The sequence below is a fragment of the Schistocerca nitens genome, chromosome 1 (genome assembly GCF_023898315.1).
Source record: "Schistocerca nitens isolate TAMUIC-IGC-003100 chromosome 1, iqSchNite1.1, whole genome shotgun sequence".
Lineage (NCBI taxonomy): Eukaryota > Metazoa > Arthropoda > Insecta > Orthoptera > Acrididae > Schistocerca > Schistocerca nitens.
Genome location: NC_064614.1, coordinates 1,193,987,267 through 1,194,004,008, shown reverse-complemented (window position 1 = coordinate 1,194,004,008; position 16,742 = coordinate 1,193,987,267).

The following is a 16,742-nucleotide window of genomic DNA, read 5'->3' as shown; positions in this document are numbered from 1 at the left end:
GGGGGGGGGGGGCAGGGCAGATGCGTGAGGGGAAAGGCAGAGGAGGGAAATGCAAAAGAACTCGGGGGAGAGAAGGGAGGCAGAGAGAGGGTAGCCAGGGAAAAAAACAGGATGGAACGGGGGGAGAGGGTGCCCAGGAAAAGGCCAGAGGAAGGGAGGGGGAGGTGAGGATCAGAGTTGACAAGAGGGATAAATGGAGGGAGAGAGGACATCATCTGGGATGGGGAGTTGACGGAAGCGACCTTGGAGAAGGAGATGAAGAGTGTAAAGATGGAGGGTAAGGGGGACACAACAGTAAAGGCGCGGCAGAGGGCCAGGATTGGAGAGGAGCAACCAGAGGATGAGGGGGATCAAGGCAGCTGGAAGTGTAGAGTATGCGGATATGTTCGAGGAATAGGAGCAGATGAGGGAAAGGAATCAGGTCGTAGAGGATCTGCGTGGGGGACAGGAGGCGTATACGGAAGGCGAGGCAGAGTGCATAGTGCTCGAGGATCTGGAGGGACTTACAGAATTTTTTGGGGGGGGGGCGGATATCCAAGCGGGACTGGCTTAACAGAGGATGGGACGGATTGAGGATTTGTAGGTGAGGAGGACGGTAGAGGGGTTCAACCCCTATGTCCGGCCAGAGAGGAGTTTGAGGAGTCGGAGGCGGTTGTGGGCTTTGGATTGGATAGAGTGGAGATGAGGGATCCAGGTGGGGTGACGGTCAATGGTGATGCCAAGGTAGGTGAGGGTGGGGGAGAGGCGGACAGGATGGGTGCAGATGGTAATTTGTATGTCTTTTCTTCTTTTTTCCTTTATTGTATTTCAATTCCCATAAGGTTGGGTGAGCAGCAGAAGAAAAAGCACTAAACACAGCACTGACGTGGCACACTGTCGATTGTCAAAACGGAGGATCTGCCAGGCGCAAGGAGATGAGGGTGAACAGAAGAAGGGAGGGTGGGGAAGAGAGGGGGGAGATGGGTGGGGGGCGAGCTGAAGGGAGGGAAAGAGGCAAGGATGGGGTGCAGGGTCTCGGGGGGGGGGGAGGAAGGCGGAAAATCCGTTCTGGGAGAAGGAGGGGAGAGGAAAAAGGGGGCCCAGGGGAGGGGGGAAACAAGGCGAGATTATAGTTGGAAGGAAGGGTATATGTCATGGCGAAGTTCATCACCCGGGAGGGGGAGGCACTGGAAATTGCCCTGATGAAGGAGATGGAGGGTGTGGAGGTGGAGAGAGGGACGGATACAGCGTTAGAGCGTGGCAACAGCTGGAGGCTGGAGAGGAAGGAGGTAACCAGAGGGTGGGGGGGATCAAGCCTGCGGACAATGTAAAGCATGCGGAGACGTTGGAGGAACAGGAGGAGGTGGGGGAAGGGAATGAGTTCATACAGGAGCCGTGTGGGGGAAGGAAGGCGAATACGGAAGGCAAGGCAGAGCACATGGCGTTCGAGGATTTGGAGGGCCTTGTAAAAGCAGGTGGGTGCGGAGATCCAGGCAACGTTGGCATAACAGAGGATAGGACAGATGAGGGATTTGTAGGTGTGGAGGATGGTGTAAGGATGCAATCCCCATGTCCGGCCAGACAGGAGTTTCAGGAGGCAGAGGTGGGAGTGGGCTTTCTGCTGGATGGTCTGGAGGTGAGGGGTCCAGGTGAGGTGATGAGGCCAAGGTACCTCAGGGTGGGGGTGAGCTGGATGGGACGACCATAAAGGGTGAGGTAGAAATCATGGAGACGAAAGGAGCGGGTGGTGCGGCCTATGATCATTGCCTGGGTTTTGGAGGGGTTGAGACGGAGGAACCACTGGTTTTTGTATGTCGTTGTCAATAGTGTTAAATACACTTGTGACATTATTACACAGGGCGAGCACACGTATTCAAACATCATAAAACAACATAATCTGTAAGTGCACATGTTCGTTAACCCATAAATGATCACGAATGCATTAGACCACAGGTGCACACTACTTTTTGCAGGCTACTAATACGTGTGCTCGCACTGTGTGAATGTCACGAATGTATTTAACACTACTGACAACGACATACGAATTTGTAAGCTTACATTACTTTGACATGGCTTGAAGCCATACGATCAGTACTTGATAATGGCCTAAGGCCGAAATTGCAGTAGTAACTTATAACAGTCACTGGCGTAAAGATGATGTTCTTCAAAAAAACTGGCTCGAAATTTGGGTAGACTTCATCTTTCAGATGTAGAAACACGCCTCTCAATTTTCGTTTATCTCGCACAAATCTTTATGGTCCTGAGAGTTTTCGTTTTGGCTTCCGTTTAGAACGAGTGGGGAGCGGAAGCTTACTCGGTGCGTAGTTGAGCGTTCTGTGAAGGAAAGCGTCCGCTTTTTCTGGAGTACCGAGAATCCTCGGAGACTCCCACGGCGACGGAGCACTAAATCACGCCGGCACCAAAACAGTGATTTGCGGGTCAGATGTAGATAGCGCTCGCGTGACCGGCCGCCGTGGAGCGCACAGTGGCGGGGGCAGCGCCACCCACGGCTGCGCGCTGGACCCGCTCTCTCGCTCTCCGCTGCGAAACGTCGCCCGTAATTAGCCGCTCGCAGCCGTGTTGGCCCTCCGCGCGTCCCTCTTATCTGCGATGTCCCCCCTGGGTGGGACGTGCTCCTGGCGGCCGATATATTTTATCCCTCCGCTTCTGAGCGCCCAGCGCACGTAGGACCGCAGCGAACAGGCGATCGGCACAGATAGCGGCTCCAAATGACTGCACGCCTCTCTGTGAGATACCGCTTAGACCGGGCACGATGTAGAGTAATGAATTTTGCTGTCGACATTCCCAATAGGAGCCGTTTCGTAAATTGGAGATTTGCATAGTACATTAACGTTCTTATTTACTGCTTGCAGCGGTGGGTGCGAGAAGTAAAGATTCGAACCGCATTCCGCAGTAAAATGTGAATGAGACCGTTGCGGAAAAGGCGGCGAGTACTGCCAAAAAATAAATCGATCACGCTTCTTTCGTAGTGTGGGACAACTGTACCGGTTAAAGCCCGCACCGCGTAGTCTGTTCCCAATGTCGTAGCAGCAGTACTCGTTCGGCTGTAGCATGAAACAGATACATACAGATATTATACTCAGAGTCCAGGTCTACACGATTGCGAATTTGATATAAGAACGTAGGCTTCCGCGGCCGGTGTCATAGTGATTGAAATTCTTCTGGGCTGCTAAAAACTAACAACAATAATAACAACTAGTTTATTATGCCGCGTAATTGCTAAAATATAACAACAATAATAATAACTAGTTTATTATTCCATAATGAGATTTTCACTCTGCAGCGGAGTGTGCGCTGATATGAAACTTCCTGGCAGATTAAAACTGTGTGCCCGACCGAGACTCGAACTCGGGACCTTTGCTTTTCGCGGGCAAGTGTTCTACCAGTGGTAGAGCACTTGCCCGCGAAAGGCAAAGGTCCCGAGTTCGAGTCTCGGTCGGGCACACAGTTTTAATCTGCCAGGAAGTAGTTTATTATTGTTGTTAGTTTTTAGCAATGACGCGGCATAATACCCAGAAGAATTTCAGTCACGATTGCGAATTTCTCACCCTTAAATTGAAGTTAAATTATCATGACGGAATAATATCTAATAATTTGAACGGAAACTTTCGGGCGGGAGTGACGCTTACCCAGTATTTTTACGCAATTATCTCTCACACTTCCAGGTATAAAATTAATTATTAGTTGGATTCTCAAATGTATAAAACAAAATGATTAGAAGTCACGGTTCATAATATACTTTGTCTGACGCTCGTTGGTGATGTTAGTTCCTGGAACAAAACGCTGTGGCCGAGCGGTTCTAGGCGCTTCAGTTTGGAACTGCCCGATCGCTACGGTCGTAGGTTCGAATCCTGGCTCAGGCATGGATGTGTGTGATGTCCTTAGGTTAGTTAGGTTTAATTAGTTCTATGTTCTAGGGCACCGATGACCGCAGATGTTAAGTATCATAGTGCTCAGAGCCATTTGAACCATTTGGAATAAAATCTCGTACCTTTTCTGCTCTTGAAATTATATTTTTACATAAATGATCCTCCCAGCTGCATTCCAGTATACATCATCCTCTTGTAAGAGATGAAATGTTACTACAACTATTCAGATTTCATTCGATATTCAAGACGGCAGGTTTCAAAAATGCCGCCAATTACAGCTGCACTGCGATCCTACTCTCCACGATTCTCAATCCGATGTAGTCAGTCCACTGTACACATAATGTTCCACATTATCAGGTTACCTTCCATTTGGAAAGTGGATGCACTCAGCGACTGTATGTGACTTATAAATTATAGAGCATTCAAAGAACTGTGACTGACGCTCGAACAACAGGGACTTACATGAATTGAGAATAAAAAATAGCGCAAAGAGAATGGTGGGCGACATTCAGGTTGGTATCCTATTACTGGAGTAGGGTTGTCTTCAGTGATGAGTCCCGCTTCGAAATGAGCCCCAATGACCGGCGAAGAAAAGTGTAGGGACGACCCGGAGAGCGGTCGAAACGGAACTTACCACTAAAGACAATTCTACTCCAGTCAGTCAACGCCTATGACGTATCTGGAGTAGCCCCGGGGCTGCAGTGGGACACCAGTATGTCTCTTGCCACACGGCCTGACAAGCAGGACTGATGGTCTAGGGTGCTATTTCTTTTCTTAACAGGACCTTTACAGCACAGCGGTACGTTGGCGATATTTTACGCCTCGTTTTGTTGCCTGCATGGCGAGCCACCCTTGGCTTCTATTTCAGCAAGATACTGCCCGCCCGCATACGGCGAGAGTTTCCACTGCTTGTCTTCGTGCTTGCCGGATCCTACCTTGGTCTGCAAGGTCGACAGATCTCTCCCCAATTGAGAATGTTTGGAGCATTATGGGCAGGGACATGCAGCCGTCTCGGGATTTTGACTAGCTAAAGCGGCAGTAGGACAGAATTTGACATAATATCCCTCAGAACGACATCCAACAAATCAGTCAATGAATGTCAAGCCGAATAACTGCTTGTATAAGGGCCAGAGGTCGACCAATGCGCTATTGACTTGCTAAATACGTGAAGCTCTTCCTGTTGAATAAATCATCCAGATTTTATGACAGTAATCATTTGTTTGTCTGTACATGTACATCACATCTACTGATTCCCGTCCCATTCAGGTAATTTCGTCGTGGTGTGTTCTTTTTTTTTGTCTCAGAGTGTATATACAGGGTGGTCCATTGATCGTGACCGGGCCAAATATCTCTCGAAATAGGCGTCAAACGAAAAAACTACAAAGAACGAAACTTGTCTAGCTTGAAGGGGGAAACCAGATGGCGCTATGGTTGGCCCGCTAGATGGCGCTGCCATAGGTCAAACGGATATCAACTCCTTTTTTTAAAATAGGAACCCACATTTTTTATTACATACTCGTGTAGTACGTAAAGAAATATGAATGTTTTAGTTGGACCACTTTTTTCGTTTTGTGATAGGTGGCGCTGTAATAGTCACAAACATATGGCTCACAATTTTAGACGAACAGTTGGTAACAGGTAGGTTTTTAAATTAAAATACAGAACGTAGGTACGTTTGAACATTTTATTTCGGTTGTTCCAATGTGATACATGTAGCTCTGTGAACTTATCATTTCTGAGAATGCATGCTGTTACAGTGTGATTGCCTGTAAATACCCCATTAATGCAATAAATGCTCAAATTTGATGTCCGTCAACCTCAATGCATTTGGCAATACGTGTAACGACATTCCTCTCAACAGCGAGTAGTTCGCCTTCCGTAATGTTCGTACATGTGAGAGGTGGCAGAAGCCCCCTCTCATATTTCTATCTTACTCTGAGTAATTCGATTTTCCTCTCTAATTGCATGCGGTGAAAAGTTGATGTTCCTTCCCACGCGGACTTCCCACGCAGCGTCTCTCGTCACCCGGGTGGTCCGGTGACAGGTGGGCACTGCTGATCTTGAAAGGGTTAAACCAACGGGTGTGAGGGAGTCGAGTGAATGCTTTCCAGACGCCGACATTGGCATAATAGCGGCGGAGACACGCCCGCAAGGGCCTGAAGGAGCGGCTGGGCTAGAGGTTCCGTTACTTCGCAGAAACTTAGCGAAAACACTTTCTGGCGGGCTACCAGCGAGGCGTGGGAATGACATGTGTACCCAGACAGTCTTGGCGGGCAAATTCCCGCGTTTTCTGCAAAATCGTAACTGTGATTGGCTTGCTCAGGGTATAGCTCCGTGACGTAGCAAAATCGGCGCAGAAATTGGCGCCAAGAATCTCCATTGGTAGTGCTTCGGCAATAGCGTGGAATTTTCCGCCGGTTTTCGAGTTGCTGATTGGAACGTTTAACCATGGCCACTGTCATGGGGGCGGGAATGTTCTGTGTTCGGTTTGTACGGGTGCTCTTGTGTTAGTCGGCTCTCGCCTTTCGGTCGGAGTAGGTTACAAGACTGAGCTCTCGCTGCTCTGGACAGCCTGGCTTCCGTTGGCTGTCTAATATACTTTTATTTGATTGTAACTGTTTAACGAAGTTGCTGAGGTTTCGACTTCAACGTAACTTTCCGAGTACAGTTAGCAATTGAGCGTTCTGCGTACAAGCGGCCTATGTCGTCTGTCTTGGGCAGTTTTGGCTGACTGTATCGGAGTTACTGTGTGACTTCGCTTGTTAAAATCAATCACTGTACCGTCAGTGATTGTGTGGCGAGCCCTCTTCGTCTCCCTCAGAGGCGCATTTGTATTGATAGGAAGTCTTTAGTCTGGAACAACCAGACCAGGACAATTTGTTTCGGGCTATACTCGCGACATTATCATCACCACGACGGGACGTCGAAGCAACCAGCCATCGCTTCCGGTACGCCAGATCGTGTCCTTGCACTTAGAAGACAGCTTGGTAATGTATGTCCACAGCACCGGCAGATTAGGGAATTTGCACTGTGATAATCAGAGCTCAGCAGTGCGCGCCTGTTCGTCTTTTTCTAACTTTGTTCTGTCTTGGGTGTTCATTGTCTGAGTTCTCACTACTGTAGCAGCAATTAATGTTGGGTTGGTTGTGTGTTTCTCTTAAGATTTGAGTTGCAAGGTTTTGGCTCCACATACCACTTCGTCATAAATGTCACAATCTAGTTTATGGACAACTTCACCTTCACAGCATTTATTTGAGTATCCAATTTCATCCATTTTGATGTATTGTAAATGTTTCATGTGTTCTGTTGATGATTTTGGGTTTAGTCATAATAAATCAAATTGTTATTTTGGACAGAACTTTCATTCTGTTAATCGGTAGAGCAACCCTTTCATTTCTCACTACGTTACTGAAACTTTCCTTTCTTTACTTAATGCCTATCAAATTAAATTATTGCAGGTGCCAAAGTCTTTTCTACTCCACTTGCAGGGTCGATTACAGTCAGTTCGCGTTTCTTCTTAATCCATGTGCAACAGCAAAAGTAGGAGTTAGAAAAGGGGGGGCTTAGAGCATCATTTCCATATGAAGATTCGAGAATAACTGCTAGCCCCGGCACCTCGCACATGCATTCAGAAAGCGCTGACGCATGTTGTCAGTCGTTGTCGGTGGATCACGATAGCAAATACACTTCAACTTTCCCCACAGAAACAAATCCGGGGACGTCAGATCCGGTGAACGTGCTTCGACGACCAGTCCACCTGTCATGAAACATGCTATTCAATACCGCTTCAACCCCACGCGAGTTATGTGCCGGACATCCATCATGTTGGAAGTACATCGATATTCTGTCATGCAGTGAAACATCTTGTAGTAACATCGGCAGAACATTACGTAGGAAATCAGCATACATTGCACTATTTAGATTGCCATCGATAAAATGGGGGCCAATTATCGTTCCTCCCATAATGCCCCACCATACATTAACCCGTCAAGATCGCTGATGTTCCACTTGTCGCAGACATCGTCGATTTTCCGTTGCCCAATAGTGCATATTATGCCGGTTTACGTAACCGCTGTTGGTGAATGACGCTCCGTCGCTAAATAGAACGCGTGCACAAAATCTGTCATCGTCCCGTAATTTCTCTTGTGCCCAGTGGCAGAACTGTACACGACGTTCAAAGTCGTCGCCATGCAATTCCTGGTATATAGACATAAGGTACGAGTGCAATCGATGTTGATGTAGCATTCTCAACATCGACGTTTTAGAGATTCCCGATTCTCGCTTAATTTGTCTGCTACTGATGTGCGGATTAGCCACGACAGCAACTAAAACACCGACTTGGGCATCATCATTTGTTGCAGGTCGTGGTTAAAGTTTTACATGTGGCTGAACACTTCCTGTTTCCTTAAATAACGTAACTATCCGGCGAACAGTCCGGACACATGGATGATGTCCTCCAGGATACCGAGCAGCGTACATAGCACACGCTCGTTGGGCATTTTCATCACAGCAGCCATACATCAACGCGATAGCGACCTTTTCGCAATTGGTAAACGGTCCATTTTAACACGGGTAATGCATCACGAAGCAAATAGCTTCCGCATTGACGGAATGTTACGTGATACCACGTACTTATACGTTTGTGACTATTACAGCACCATCTATCACAAAACTAAAAAAAGTGGTCCAACTAAAACATTCTTATTTCTTTACGTACTACACGAATATGTAATAAAGAATGGGGGTTCCTATTAAAAAAACGCAGTTGATATCCGTTTGACCTATGGCAGCGCCATCTAGCGGGCCAACCATAGCGCCACCTGGTTTCCCCCTTCAAGGTAGACGAGTTTCGTTCTTTGTAGTTTTTTCGTTTGATGCTTATTTCGTGAGATATTTGGCCCGGTCACTATCAATGGACCACCCTGTAGAGTCTCCGAAAGAACTAGCAGTTATATCACCAGTGAACCGTAACTTAATATCATCCATTTTAATTATGTGAGGCAACGATAATTATTTTCTAACGGAATTAACTGGTAGCATTCAACCGTTTATTGTCCTACACCCAGTTCAACAACGCGTCCTGAGAGACCAATGCACTCATCGTCAAGTTTCAAAACTTAGCTCATGAGGTGAAAAGACTTAAATGTCCAGCAGCACGTTAGTGGCTTTCATAAAATGAAATAGAACAAAAACACCTCGGATTGTGGTTCCTCGTCTTACATTAAACTAGTCTATTTCTGTCTATAGTCGGCCCATCTGACGCTGCGCCACACAACGTTCCTCTGATATGTTTTGTGTGTGTGTGTGGCATAACGCGGCCTGGTACATTGTGGAATGGGACAACTGCTAACAGGAGTCGATGATTTCAGTGTAATACGAGCACACACAATCCGGGTACTTTTTATTCTATTTCATTTTATGAACGCCACAAATCTGTTGGCAGACTTCTCGTGTTTTAACCTAATGAGCCAAGTTTACTACCGAAAAATGAGGGCACTGTCTCTCGAAAAGCGTTGTTGTGTGTAGGACAGAAAATGGTTGAATTCTACAAGTTATGGAATGCACATCCCTGGAGGAGAGAAGTGTTGTTAATGATTGAAAAAAAGCGCTGATTATTTCCTCTTTCAAAAAGGGTCGTGCAACAGATACACAAAACTGTAGCCCACAGGAAACAGAAAGCAGTAGATACCGGCGCCCAAATTTACGCTGCATTCCTTGGCTTCCTAACGACATACGATACAGGCACACACTACTGCCTAATGAACAAAATACGAGCGTACTTTGTTACAGAGGCTGCAATCTAACATGGATCGTACCACGCAGCCACAGTTAAAGTATACATGGTTTCCTCCTAGAAGGTGGTACTGTCCCTCGTACATCGTGCCCGTGTGTTGTGTCCGATTTGCTTCTGTTACTTACTCATCTTGTAGTTGGTGTCATACAACGTTGTACACAGCGGTTCCGCATTCCAGTTGAGAGCTTGCCGACATGGTATTTACTTACGGAAAGACAAACAGCAACGGGTGGCGGGCAGCAAGGCTGTATCAGGAGACCTATCCACACCGACAACAACAACAGCATTCAATGCTTGCGACAGTGTTTCGCCGTTTGTCTGAGACAGGGCCGTTTCAGGTAACAGGAAATCATGAAGAACATACCTGAAATGTTTAGACACCAGATGTGGACACTGTGGAAGGCGACCACCGTGTCAGTACCAGGCAGTTGGTGCGCCAATGTAGGGTAAACCAGACGAACGTGTGGAATATTCTACGTGACAATTGGTACTACCCTTATCGCTTAGAGCTTGTGCAAATCTTAACAGCGGCAGACTTTCCACATCGGGAGTAGTTTTGTCACTGGTTTCTTTAACAGGCAACCACGATCCAGGGATTTGTGTCATCCATCCTATTCACTGATTCACCTTTCCGCGGAATGGTAGCTTCAACTTTCATAACAATCATCTGTGAGATAGTATGCAGAACCCTTATGATAAGGTGACAGCGAATTGTCAACATCGGTGCAGCTGGAAAGTGTGGGCCGGGATAATTGGCGACCGTATTTTCGAACCAGTTTGCAGGTGACTTTACCTCCCATGCTGGAAGATGTGCCATTGATGATTCGAAGTGTTATGTGGCTGCTACATGATGGTGATTCGACCCACTTCGCCGCCAACGTCCGGACGCATCTGATTCATGGATCGGACGAGGGCTCCAGTTGCACGGCCTACTCATTCACTGGATCTAAACCCGTGCGATATCTGGTTATGAGGCCATCTCAAAAGTATTGTGTATGCAGAGCCTATTCCAGATATGGAGACACTGTAGCAGCGTACTCATGCTGCCTTTGCTCGGATGCAGCCTGGCCGATGTTAACGTGTGGGACGGAATATGCTGCGGTGCGTACACGCATGCGTTGAGGCACGTGAACCCATTTTCAACATTTGCCGTAACTGCGACTGCATGGTACAGTGCGTGTTAGATCTCAGTCTGTGAAACAATGTGTGAATGAATAAATGGCCTCTAGCATGGAAGCCATGCATTTTCGTACATAAGTTCATTGGACCTTTTTTGTTCCGTATCCTCTCATCGATCATTCCCTAGAGTTTGTTCAAAATGTTCAAATGTGTGTGAAATCTTATGCGACTTAACTGCCAAGGTCGTCAGTCCCTAAGCTTACACACTACTTAACCCAAATTATCCTAAGGACAAATACACACACCCATGCCCGAGGGAGGACTCGAACCTCCGCCGAGACCAGCCACACAGTCTATGACTGCAGCGCCCGAGACCGCTCGGCTACTCCCGCGCGGCCCTATAGTTTGTACGTGGTGGAAAAAATCGCTCTATATGTACAGGGTGTAACAAAAATGTACGGCACAAATTGTAGAACACACTCCTCACACGTAGACGAAGAAATTAAGTCATGTGATCATGGGTCTGGAAACGCTTTGTTTCCATGTTAAAGCTCATTTTTTTCCAACTCATTAACCATGGCAAACACACAAGGACAGACCGTTAGAATCATGTGGAACACGCACATGTCTGGTTACGTTGTGCACCGCCAGTGTTTTATTTTACATCTCCCTTTGCCATGCGACGTATGTCATTGCTTGTTTACAGCGATCAGTACGACCGTTGAAAGCATACGGGTTACTACGTAAAGTTAATCCACAGACTTGGCTCGTGCAAATATGGAGATGGCCCCTTGACTGCAATGGCACTCGCGCTCAGTATTTGTAGCGGGTAGATTTCCAGGACGTATGTGCCTCGACCTCCTGACCTAAGCCCACTGGACCTCTATTTGTGCGGGCATTTGAAAGCTCTTCTGGATGGAACCCCAGTAAAAGATGTTCAGAATCCCCGTGCCCGAATCATGGAAGGCTGCGAAACCACATGCAATACTGCCGGCCGCGGTGGTCTAGCGGTTCTGGCGCTGCAGTCCGGAACCGCGGGACTGCTACGGTCGCAGGTTCGAATCCTGCCTCGGGCATGGGTGTGTGTGGTGTCCTTAGGTTAGTTAGGTTTAAGTAGTTCTAAGTTCTAGGGGACTTATGACCTAAGATGTTGAGTCCCATAGTGCTCAGAGCCATTTTTGAACATGCAATACTCGGAGGACATACTGATTGTCTCCTGTGAGAAAGAGTTGCATGCGGTACGCTGGTGCTTTCGGTTCGTGTGTGTTTCCCATGATTAATGAGTTGGAGGAAATGAGTTATAACATGGAAACAAAGCGTTTACAGACGCATGTTCGTATAACATAATTTTTTCGTCTACGTGTGAGGAATGTGTCCTGCACGTTGTGCTGTAAATTTTTGTTACATCCTGTGTATAAGGTAATGCAACTAAGACAGGCCACTTCAGATACATCCAGAATTAATAAATATATATCGAGGTGCGGTTGTCGGCAAGTTATATTAGAGAATATGGCGAATTACCTGAATCCCGCAAGTAATATTAATAGTTTATGGATTCTGAATTGCGATACCGACTTCCTTTTTTTCTGTGGCATTTGAGACCTTTAATACACATATGGAACTTGATGAAATACTATCTAGGTAACACCACCGGCATACCACTGTACCGACGTTGGTACACAAACGTTCCACAAACGTCTGCCCTGTTATACCAATTCACGGCCGTCATGCCAGGTACTCAAATTGTTGACCTTAAGCATTGCTACACGGTATAAAGTGATTCTGGAGAAATAATACTGTAGGTTGAATTTCTTGTGGACTAACGGCAGCAAAGGAATAGACCTCTTGTTGTAATTTTCGCCACAGAGGACAGTTTGGTGAGTGTGCACACTATTTTGCGTTTACTGAACGATAGTTCCAATGCTTTCCAAACGTACTCTTTAGAGGGTCTGTCATTTAAACGCGTGAAACGGAGGGAATTCATCGTATTGGTACCACATTGCCTTATGTCTTCCAATAACTGCAGGAGCACCATCTCTTAGGAACCCGAAATACTTGAGTGAACTTACAATCCCGTCAATAAAAAGGGAATAATGATGCGGGTATTAAAAAACAAGCACCAAACGTCGATAGAGAAGAGTATTGTTTTTATCCTCTTCTCTGAGTCAGCCTCGATTTTCAGTTGACGATTAGTGCATATTGCGAAGATTGACTTGATCTTGGGTTATAACCAACGCTTCTTCCTTGAACAAAACTTTCCGTAGATACGCCGCATTACTTTGCACTTTTGGTAGGTAACATGCGGAGAACTGTAACCAATTTTGAAAGTAATTGCCATGAAGCCGAAGGTGCAACGAAATGTGAAGAGGATGAGATACCGATGGAACGCAGTGTTCGCAGAAATCTCGTTTTGTTGATCCATCTAGTACTTCCGAGTTGCCTCTTAGTGACTTTTGCGTTGTGAGTTACTGCTGCTAAAATGTTAGTTTCTTTCCTTCGTCAGTTGATTTTTTTCCCCTTGGTGTATTTAATTCTTCACACTTCCAGTTTGCAAAGATAGATCGTGGGTTTCGGCACGATCTGCACGCTCTTCAGCATACAACCGGACGGCTGTTCTAGTAGTGTGGCGACATTCGCCACAAACAATATCACTTTTTCCACTGTCGTACGCATTACGAATGTCTCAATAGCTTTACGAGCAGGCAGTTGGCGGAGTTGGTGAAGGCGGAAAGCCTCTCTCGCGGGGTGGAGTCTGAGCTAACTATTTTTGTGTCGTTCCCAGAACCGATCGCGGTCCTCTGGATTGGAGCCGAGTGGAAGGCTTAAACCAGAGGCTCATACGATTCTGCGGAGATCTGGGATGCAAATTTCAAATTTCTCGGCCTCCGCTATCGGGTGGAGAAATGTAGGGTCCCCCTGAATAGGTCAGGCGTGCACTACACGCAAGAAGCAGCTACAAGGGTGGCGGAGTAGGTATGGAGTGCACATGTGGGTTTTTTAAGTTAGAGAATTCCCTCCCTAGGTCCGACAAGACGCCTCCTGAGACGCGACAAGGCAGCAATAGGCAAAACGCAACAGGGAAAGACAATATTAATGATGTTGTTGGGGTTTTCAGTCCTGAGACTGGTTTGATGCAGCTCTCCATGCTAATCTATCCTGTGCAAGCTCCTTCATCTCCCAGTACCTACTGCAACCTACATCCTTCTGAATCTGCTTAGTGTATTCATCTCTTGGTCTCCCTCTACGATTTTTACCCTCCACGCTGCCCTCCAATGCTAAATTTGTGATCCCTTGATGCCTCAGGACATGTCCTACCAACCAATCCCTTCTTCTAGTCAAGTTGTGCCACAAACTTCTCTTCTCCCCAATCCTATTCAATACCTCCTCATTAGTTACGTGATCGACCCACCTAATTTCAACATTCTTCTGTAACACCACATTTCGAAACCTTCTATTCTCTTCTTGTCCAAACTATTTATTGTCCATGTTTCACTTCCGTACATGGCTACACTCCATACAAATACTTTCAGAAACGGCTTCCTGACACTTAAATCTATGCTCGATGTTAACAAATTTCTCTTCTTCAGAAACACTTTCCTTGCCATTGCCAGTCTACATTTTATATCCTCTCTACTTCGACCATCATCAGTTATTTTACTCCCCCAATAGCAAAACTCCTTTACTACTTTAAATGTCTCATTTCCTAATCTAATCCCATCAGTATCACCCGACTTAATTCGACTACATTCCATTATCCTCGTTTTACTTTTGTTGATGTTCATCTTATACTCTCCTTTCAAGACACTGTCCATTCCGTTCAACTGCTCTTCCACGTTCTTTGCTGTCTCTGACAGAATTACAATGTTATCGGCGAACCTCAAAGTTTTTATTTCTTCTCCCTGGATTTTAATACCTACTCCGAATTTTTCTTTTGTTTCTTTTACTGCTTGCTCTATATACAGATTGAATAACATCGGGGAGAGGCTACAACCCTGTCTCACTCCCTTCCCAACCACTGCTTCCCTTTCATGCCCCTCGACTCTTATAACTGTCATCTGGTTTCTGTACAATTTGTAAATAGCCTTTTGCTCCCTGTATTTTACCCCTGCCACCTTTAGAATTTGAAAGAGAGTATTCCAGTCAACATTGTCAAAAGCTTTCTGTAAGTCTACAAATGCTAGAAACGTAGGTTTGCCTTTCCTTAATCTTTCTTCTAAGATAAGTCGTAAGGTCAGTATTGCCTCACGTGTTCCAACATTTCTACGGAATCCAAATTGATCTTCCCCGAGGTCGGCTTCTACCAGTTTTTCCATTCGTCTGTAAATAATTCGCGTTAGTAGTTAGCATCTGTGGCTTATTAAACTGATTGTTCGGTAATTTTCACATCTGTCAACACCTGCTTTCTTTGGGATTGGAATTATTATATTCTTCTTGAAGTCTGAGGGTATTTCGCCTGTCTCGTACATCTTGCTCACCAGATGGTAGAGTTTTGTCAGGACTGGCTCTCCCAAGGCCGTCAGTAGTTCTAATGGAATGTTGTCTACTCCCGGGGCCTTGTTTCGACTCAGGTCTTTCAGTGCTCTGTCAAACTCTTCACGCAGTATCGTATCTCCCATTTCATCTCAAGCTACATCCTCTAATATTAATATGGTAATACTAAACTGCAGGAGCCACTACAGAAAGGACTCAGAACTGCTCTCATTAATAAACGGTCACAATGCCCACACAGTTCTAGGAACGGCAAGTTGGCTGAAACTAGAGGTAAACAGTAATGAAATTCTAAACTCAGATTGGAATCTATACCGCAGAGACAGGTTGGACAGTGAAGGGGGAGGCGTGTTTATAGCGACAAAAAGTGCGATAGTATCGAAGGAAATTGACGGAGATCCGAAATGTGAAATAATTTGGGTGAAGGTCACGGTTAAAGCAGGCTCAGACGTGGTAATTGGATGTCTCTATAGGCCCCATGGCTCAGCAGCTGTTGTGGAAGAACACCTGAAGGAAAATTTGGAAAATATTTGAAGTAGATTTCCCGACCATGTTATAGTTTTGGGTGGAGATTTTAATTTACTAGATATAGACTGGGAGACTCAAACGTTTATAACGGGTGGCAGGGACAAAGAATCCAGTGAAATTTTTTTAAGTACTTCATCTGAAAACTACCTTGAGCAGTTAAATATAGAACCGATTCGTGGCGATAGCATATTAGACCTTCTGGTGACAAACAGACCCGAACTATTTGAACAGTTAACGCAGAACAGGGAATCAGCGATCATAATGCGGTTAAAGCATCGGTGATTTCAGCCGTAAGTATAAATATTAAAAAAGGTAGGAAGATGTTTCTGTTTAGCAAAAGTGACAAAAAACAGGTTTCAGAGTACTTGACGGCTCAACACAAAAATTTTATCTCAAGTACAGATAGTGTTGAGGGTCAGTGGACAAAGTTCAAAACCATCGTACAATATACATTAGATGAGTATGTGCCAAGCAAGATCGTAAGAGACACCGTGGTACAACAACCGAGTTAGAAAACTGCTTCGGAAGCAAAGGGGACTAAACAGCAAGCATAAAAATAGCCAAAGCCTTGCAGACAAAAAAAAAAAAAATTACACGAAGTGAAATTTAGCGTGAGGAGGGCTATGCGAGAGGCGTGCAACGAATTCGAAAGTAAAGTTCTATGTACTGACTTGGCAGAAAATCCTAAGAAATTTTGGTTCAAATGGTTCACATGGCTCTGAGCACTATGGGACTCAACTGCTGAGGTCATTAGTCCCCTAGAACTTAGAACTAGTTAAACCTAACTAACCTAAGGACATCACAAACATCCATGCCCGAGGCAGGATTCGAACCTGCGACCGTAGCGGTCTTGCGGTTCCAGACTGCAGCGCATTTAACCGCACGGCCACTTCGGCCGGCAAGAAATTTTGGTCTTATGTTAAAGCAGTAGGTGGATCAAAACA